The sequence below is a fragment of the Mirounga leonina genome, unplaced genomic scaffold (genome assembly GCF_011800145.1).
Source record: "Mirounga leonina isolate KUSES-001 unplaced genomic scaffold, KU_Mleo_1.0 Mir_176, whole genome shotgun sequence".
NCBI lineage: Eukaryota > Metazoa > Chordata > Mammalia > Carnivora > Phocidae > Mirounga > Mirounga leonina.
In genome coordinates this window covers 30,695,770-30,703,742 of record NW_023270454.1, presented here as the reverse complement: position 1 = coordinate 30,703,742, position 7,973 = coordinate 30,695,770, and the positions used below count along the sequence as shown (strand labels likewise).

Sequence of the window (7,973 nt, the reverse complement as noted above, 5' to 3'; positions counted from 1 at the left end):
AGCACCAGATTCCATAAGTTGAGGGCTTGGTTCTACAAGACTGCCTGCTCCCCACTTCAAGTGCCAGTAACATCTGTGCTTCTGATGGCCTATAGATCAGAGGTTCCCATGACTCCCTCCTCAGGTTCAATTAATTTGCTTGAGAGGCTTCCAGAACTCAGAGAAGTATTTTACTTACTAGATTACTAGTTTATTAAAAAAAGATGTGATGTGATGAGCACTGGGTGTTACATGCAGCTAATAAATTATTGAACACTACAGCTGAAACTAAATATGTACTTTATGTTGGCTAATTGAATTTAAATTTAAAAAATAAAGATTAAAAAAAGATATAACTCAGTAACAGCAACATGGAAGAGATGCATAGGGCAAGGTATGGGGAAAGGGCACAGAGCTTCCATGCTTTCTCTTAGCACTCTACTCTCCCTGAATCTCCACGTGTTCACCCACATGGAAGCTCTCCAAACTCTGCCATTTGGGGTTTTATGGAGGCTTCATTACAGTGGCATGATTGATTAAATCATGGGCCGTTGGTGATTGAACTCATTCTCTAGCTCCTTTCTCCTCCAAGGAGGTGGGAGAGGGGGGCTGAAAGTTCCAACCCTCTGATCACTTGTTGATTCTCCTCCAAACCAACATCCATCATCAGGTGGAATCCGAAAGTCACCTCATTAACATAACAAACCTTTGCTGCTCTCATCACCAAGGAAATTCCAAGGGTTTTAGAAGCTCTGTATGAGAAACAAAGACCAAATATGTATTTCTTACAAATTACAATATCACATCCCCCCTCAAAATTCATTCTTCTTGTTTTTCTTCTTATGTCTCAGTGAATTAAACCCAATGTCTATCCAGTTATCCCCAAAGCCCTAGAATAATAATAGTTTATATGAGAACCAGGGACATTATTAACATCATTTCATTTGAACCTTAAAGTATATCTATAAATTATTATTATCCCAAATGATTATATGAAGAGTGAGGCTTAGCCAGGTTAAGAAATTTGCCTCACAACTGGAAAATAGAGTAGCTGGGATTTTGATCATTTTAGCCAAGCCCTAAGCCTCTGAACTACTATCCTTGATTCAGTCTTCCCTGTTCCTCACAGATATCAACCTTGTGTCTTTACTATCTTTTTATACTTACTCTCCACAAAGCAGTCAGTGGCAATGACAATGTGGCTGAAAGGTCTGTGTAATAACTGTGTATACAGAGGATCCCTGTGGCACCAGACAGAGTTACAAGGCAGGTTGCTGACTGAGCACTTTGGATGATATGCAAGGCATAACTCTGTTTCTTAAAATTAAGTGTTTGAGCGATGGCTGGGTGGCTCAGTCGGTTAAGCATCTGCCTTCAGCTCACGTCATGATCCCAGGGCCCTGGGATGGAGTCTCGCATCAGGCTCCCTGCTCAGCGGGGTGTCTGCTTCTCCCTCTGCCTCTGCCCCTCCCCCTGTTTGTGCTCTCTCTTGCTCTCTCTTTCCCTGACAAATTAGTAAATGAAATCTTAAAAAAAAAGATCCAGTTTCAATCAAACATTTATAATAAAAATTAAGTGTTTGAGATACCCCTACCTCCTTATCAAAAAGATATTTTTATTTGGCTAATTTGGATAGATTTTCATTTCTTGTGATTTCATAATTCCCCTCTGTTTGTATTATTTATTGCTATGTAATAATCCAAAATATAATGGCTTAAAATGACAATTTGGTATTATTCCATCTCATAATTCTTTTGGTCAGAAATTTGAACAAGACACACAAAGAGTGTGGCTGGTCTTTGTTGTGTAACGTCTGGGTCCTGAGTTGTGTTGACGCAAGGGCTGGTGTCTGGAATAGCTGAGAGCTATCTCCCTACTTGATCTTTCCCTATTTGTTCCATTATTACACTTCTTTTGTCTTACTTCTGTTTCACTGAGATTTTTTTATGATTCCACCTTATCTCTAGCACTGATGTATTATTTATGTCCTAGAACTTATAATTCCTTAAATAATCAGAGAAATGCAAATATTATACCACTTTGCATGTAGCATGAAGATCTACAACAGTATATTCCCAATTCTTCTCTCCCATCCTTTGTGTTATTAAGGTCATTTATTTTATTTTTTGTGTGCTGGGAGTACAAACTATATTGCTGTTATTTCTGCTTTATGCTGTCTGTTATTTTTTGGATTTGTTTAACCTAAGAAATAAAAGTGTAATTTACCTTTATTCCAGGCCAGTCTTCTACATTTCTTTTGTAGGTCCAACTTCCTGTTCCAGCATGTTCCTTCTCCTTGGAAGACTTTATTAAACATTTCTTACAGAGTATGTCTGCTGGTGGTGAATTCTCTCAGTTACATATTTCACATATATATAAAATCTCCTTTCTCTTTGAAAGATATTTTTACTGACTATAGAAACTTGGATTAATAGTTTTGTTTTATTCTTCAGTACATTAAAGATATTGTTGCATTGTTTCATGGTTTCTCATAAAAACTCAGCTGCAAGTTTCAAATTTGTTCCTCTGTATCTATCCTCTGTACTTTTTATTTCTGTCACCAAAATTTTCACTCTGACTTCTGTTTTCACTCATTTGAATATGATATGCTTATGTATGTGCTTATATTTTGTTTTGTTTGCTTTTTGCCTTTTGGTATTTTCCTGTTTGTTGGTCTCTGAGTTTTTGGATCTGCTGCTGGGCGTGTGTCAATTTTAGAAAATTCTTGGCCATTATTTTTAAAAAGATTTCTTTTGCCAAGTTCTCTCTCTCTTTGCCTCCTGGGATGCCAACTATGCATATGTTATACTGTTTGATGTTGTCCTGGTGCAGAGATGCTCTGTTCTATTTTTTGTTTCACTCTTTTTTCTCTTTGTGCCTCAGTTTGGATAATTTCTGTTTTCCTATCTTCAAGTTCACTTATGTCTTCTTTGGATGTGTTGAGTGTACTCATGAACACATGAAAGGTGTTCTTTATCTTTACTGCTATTTTTCTCATTTATAATATTTCCATTTAATCATGCTTTAATGTTCCATCTCTCTGCTGAAATTAACCACTTGACTTTGGTTTCATTGACATTCATATGTCTACCATTTTCATTAAAGCCATAAATATTAGTCATAATTATTTTAATTAGCAGTAATCGTGCCTCAGATAAACCTCATTGGCTACGATACTGCCATGTGCAAAGCTAGTCATAATTATTTTAAATTCCCTCTCACATAGTTCCAACATCTCTGTCATATCTGAGTTTGGATCTGATGAATGCTTTGTTTCTTGAGAGTGCATTTTTTCATACATATTTATTCGGCCTGGAAATGGGCACACTTGTCCATCTGCTAGGTTTTTAATATATGGGTTTGAGTTAGAAGTGGGCTAGATTGGAGGCTTTCTGTTGCTGTGGTTAAATTCAACTCACACTTTGAATTCCTATAGTGATACCTTGTGTTTAGAATGAGAATTGATTTACTACAATACCCGTGTGACTCTCAGCTTGAGGTATTCCCTTGTCACTGTATCTCAAGAGAAGGTATCTTTGCACACTGTTGGTACTTGAAGCTTGTTTGTTTGTTGGTGATGAGTGGTGGTATTTCTTCTCTGTTCTGGTTAAGTTTCAGCCTTAGGCAGGAACCTTACCCCTGGGTGTCAGAGGTGTGGCTTTCTCAGTTCTTCTGCCCATATTCTGGTTATGTGGGCCCCTGCATGCACTCCTGTCTCTTCTAGGAGTTTGGTTTTTCTGTTCCCTTCCCTCACCAGTATTTTAAGGGTGAAAGTGTTTGTTTCCCTACCTCCTACAGATCTTCATTTCTTAAGAGGAAATGGGGGAAAGGGTCAGTGGAGTTCCCTGGCCCTCCTACAGAGGTGCTCTTCCCCTCTCCATGGGGTCTGCTTTAAAACCAATCCTTTTTTCACTCTCTGATCTTTTTTGTGATTATACGTTGGGATGCATGGAGAAAATCTTGCAAGAGGGTGTGCACTCCTCTAATTTCTAGAGTCCCACAGGTTCTATACTCTCCTGCAAGTCTGCCCTGGGACTTCACCAAGATGTCAACTATTATAGTTTTGTTCTTATTAGTGTCTAGTTATCTGGTAAGTATGTGTTCATGTCTCTTCTCTCTTTGAAGGTGCTGGTCTCTCCTTGACGTTTGGACAAGTGATTGCTCTGGAACCTCAGTTCTATAATAGATTCCAAAAGAGTCATGAATTTGAAGTTATTCCATTTTTTTTTTTTTTAATAAAGTTGGGACTGATGTTCTTTCTGCTCTCTACACTCTAGGAAGAGTACTAGAAATCCTTAATGAGATATTTTGTATTCTTTTTTTAAATAATAGGTCTTCAAACACTGGTGTGAGTTTTTCCCTTACAGCATATCTCAATTTGGATTAGCCATATATCAAGACAAGAACAGCCACATGTGGTGAGGGGCTTCCATACTGGACAGCCCTAACCTTATGGCTATTGAATATCTTGCACATAATAATCATGATATGAAATTTTAAAATTAATGTTTCTGGACTTCATCTTACAAGCAGTGAAAAGTTCAGATTTTTTCAGGCTTTTTATTATTGTTCTTAGTATTTTCTAAGTGTGCATTTGATCGGAACATAGAAGAAAACCAAATGTCATATTATTCTAAATGTATACCTTACCTTACCTAAATGTTACTCTTTTATAAACCTGAAGATATTCAGAATGTTCACAATACATAGTTGAGATAAAAATTTGATCAATAGAACATTTTCTAGCACATATTTTGGTACTTATCTTTAAGCCTAACTTAGTTACTATGTTAAAATATCTTTTTGAATGATACATAAACATTTTCAGTTTCTCCATGCCGAGATCCTTATTACTATTCAATGCCAAAATAACAATATTGCTTCTCATCCACCAGAAGCAAGTTGTAAGGTATTATGAATCAACTCATTTCCTCAAATAGCAACACCAATCAAAAGTCCTTTTACAAACGCATCAGTTTTGATTTGTACCAGAAGTATAAATAAGAATTTGAATGCCTAACATAGAATCCAAATGAAAATGCTGAGGGAGTCTATAATGGCAGAAATGTAAGATGTCTTACAGTTTATTTTATTAAATTCATTAGTTTCCAGATATACATTTTTCAGCCTATTTATTTATGTGACATTTGTAACTCTGATCTTAAAACCTATCCATTTTAATACATTCTTTTCATTTTGCTTCATGTACTGTACTGTTTTCTGCCTTCATGTGTTTCAGTATGAGAGAAACCGATTGAGAAAAACAGCTTCAGGAAATCAGTTATAAGGTTCTCTCTCTCTCTTCCCCCCGAACTCTATGATGTGTTCTAAATTCTGTTGTTCTGGTGGTCAATAATGACATCTTTTTTATTTTTCATATTTGCAATGATCCGATAAAGACAATAACATGTATGGTTATTTCACAAGTAACCCTAAATGCAATATAATTGAAAAATCAATCAGTTAAACTTTTGAGATAGCTGTGAATCATAAAAAGGCCTGAAGTAAGCCACAGAGAAGGGGCACAGGTTAAAAATGTTCATGCTAGTTCTGGTTCATAACACATACATCCCCAAAGCTCTCAGATAGAAAGTCAATCAAGGTGAATTCGCATGAAAGTTTTAGGTGGTTAGTTTTAATAACAGTTAATTAACATGATGATGCTTTTGTGACTAAAAGTTTCCATTTCTTCTAAGCCTGCTCTTGTGTTTACTAGGCCCACCATACAGAGCTGTGGGTGACTAAACTTTGTTGGTTATGGTAACTTATTATTTTGGTGGAATGGTGCAGGTCTGACTGAAATGAGTTTAAAAAGAGAAACAAAAGGGAAATTGGAGGAAAAAAGTACGAATAACTCTTTTGAGGAATTTTGCCTAAAACCAAGCAAAAAAAGAGAAAAAAGAAGAAAGAAAAATAGAGTAGTAGCTATGGGGCAAAATATGGTCAAGAGATTTTTTTTCTAAACATGAGTGAAGAAAGAGCATCTTTGCACACTAATGAGAATGATCCACAAAGAGAGAGATGATGGAGGACAGACAGAGGAGAGTTACTGAAGAAGTTGAGAGCAGATGGAATCAGGTACACATGTGGATGGACCAGCTGAGGCAGCTTGGATAGTATAACCAGGCTAATGGCAGGGGGACAGAATATATGGGTCCCAGTGCTGGCAGGTGGGTAGGGAAGTGCAATCTGGAGACACCAGAACTTATCTTCTGATTGCTTCTTTTTCCTTAATGACTCAGAAACAAGGATGTCAGTTGAGAATGGGCAGAGGGGAGATAGTTGTAGGGTGTGGGTGAAAATAGAGGAAAAGGTATGAGATAGACATCTAGAAAAGAAGAAAACCTAATGGACGAGGGATTATTTATAGTATTATAGGCCTTTAGCACTAAAACTCATATCCATTTCAACTCCAAGTCCTGTACATTTTAACTAATAAATCATTCCCAAATTCATCCACTTCTCTGCATTCCACTATGGCCCCTGTCCAAACTACCACTGCCTCTTGCCTAAACTACTATGTTGGCTTCCTAATTGGCTTATATATGTCCACTCTTGCTCCTCACCAAGGCATTATTTTTTTTAAATTTATTTTTTATTGTTATGTTAATCACCATACATTATAACATTAGTTTTAGATGTAGTGTTCCATGATTCATTGTTTGTGCATAACACTCAGTGCTCCGTGCAGAACGTGCCCTCTTTAATACCCATCACCAGGCTAACCCATCCTCCCAACCCCTTCCCCTCTAGAACCCTCAGTTTGTTTTTCAGAGTCCATCGTCTCTCATGATTTGTCTCCCCCTCCAATTTCCCCCCCTTCATTCTTCCCCTCCTGCTATCTTTTCACCGAGGCATTCTTAGCATTACAGCCCGGATCATCTTTTCAAATGCAGGTTTGTTCATGTTACCACTCTGTTTAAAACTCTCCAAGAACTTTGGGGGATAGAGACAACGCTTCCTAGGGCAGTGTCACCTCAGCTCTTTGTTCTTGCCTCCTCTTAGCAGTTCGAGAACAATGGCTTTTCTCAGTTCTTATTTTTTTTTAAATTTTATTTTATTATGTTATGTTAGTCACCATATAGTACATCATTAGTTTTTGGTGTAGCATTCCATGATTCATTGTTTCCATGTAACACCAAGTGCTCCATGCAGTACGTGCCCTCTTTAATACCCATCACCAGGCTAACCCATCCCCCCACACCCTCCCCTCTAAAACCCTCGGTTTGTTTCTCAGAGTCCATAGTCTCTCATGGTTCGTCTCCCCCTCCGATTTCCGCCCCCTTCATTTTTCCCTTCCTTCCCCTAATGTCCTCCATGCTATTCTTTAAGTTCCACAAATAAATGAAACCATATGATAAGTGACTTTCTTTGCTTGACTTATTTCTCAGTTTTTCTAAGGAGCAGTGTGTCCTCATCCAGCAGGGCGCTGTAAATGCTGCTTAGAAAATCTTTCTCTTCTTGCCTTACTTATTTTATTCTTACTTTTTCTTCAAATTTCAATTGAATCATCACTTTCCCCAGGACAGTTTCCTTGTTCTTTAACTAATTTATCTTCCCTTTTATATGCTTTTAGAGTGCCATGTAGTTTTCACAGTCGTAATTTCAAATTTATTTGTGGGAATATTTGATTATGTCCCCTGTTAGAATGGGAAGCTCTAAGAAGGTTAGCACTATGTTTGCCTTTTTTTAAAAAAATACAGACTTCACTTCCTTTGGCTCACCAGTTTACCCCTAAATAGTTAGCATATATTGTGTAGTGCACAATGGACTTCAATAGTATTTGTCAGGTGTACAATATAGTGATTCAACATTTCCATACAACACCTAGTAGAGGTGTCCTCAGCAAGACAAGTGTCCTCCTTAATCCTCATCACCTATTTCACTCATCCCCCCCCCCACCTCCCCTCTGGTAACCATTAATTTAGTCTCTATAGTTAAGAGTCTGTTTCTTGGTTTTTCTCTCTTTCTGTTTTTTTCCCCTTTGCTTGTTT

The 7,973-nt window shown here is 37.4% G+C and overlaps 1 non-coding gene across 1 annotated transcript; it reads right to left on the bottom strand.

The window, feature by feature from the left end:
- Positions 1–3,031: 3,031 nt before the first annotated feature.
- LOC118022601 lies at positions 3,032–3,172 on the bottom strand. The gene has a single exon (XR_004682519.1). It is a non-coding gene; the product is annotated as a U4 spliceosomal RNA (small nuclear RNA).
- Positions 3,173–7,973: the final 4,801 nt, after the last annotated feature.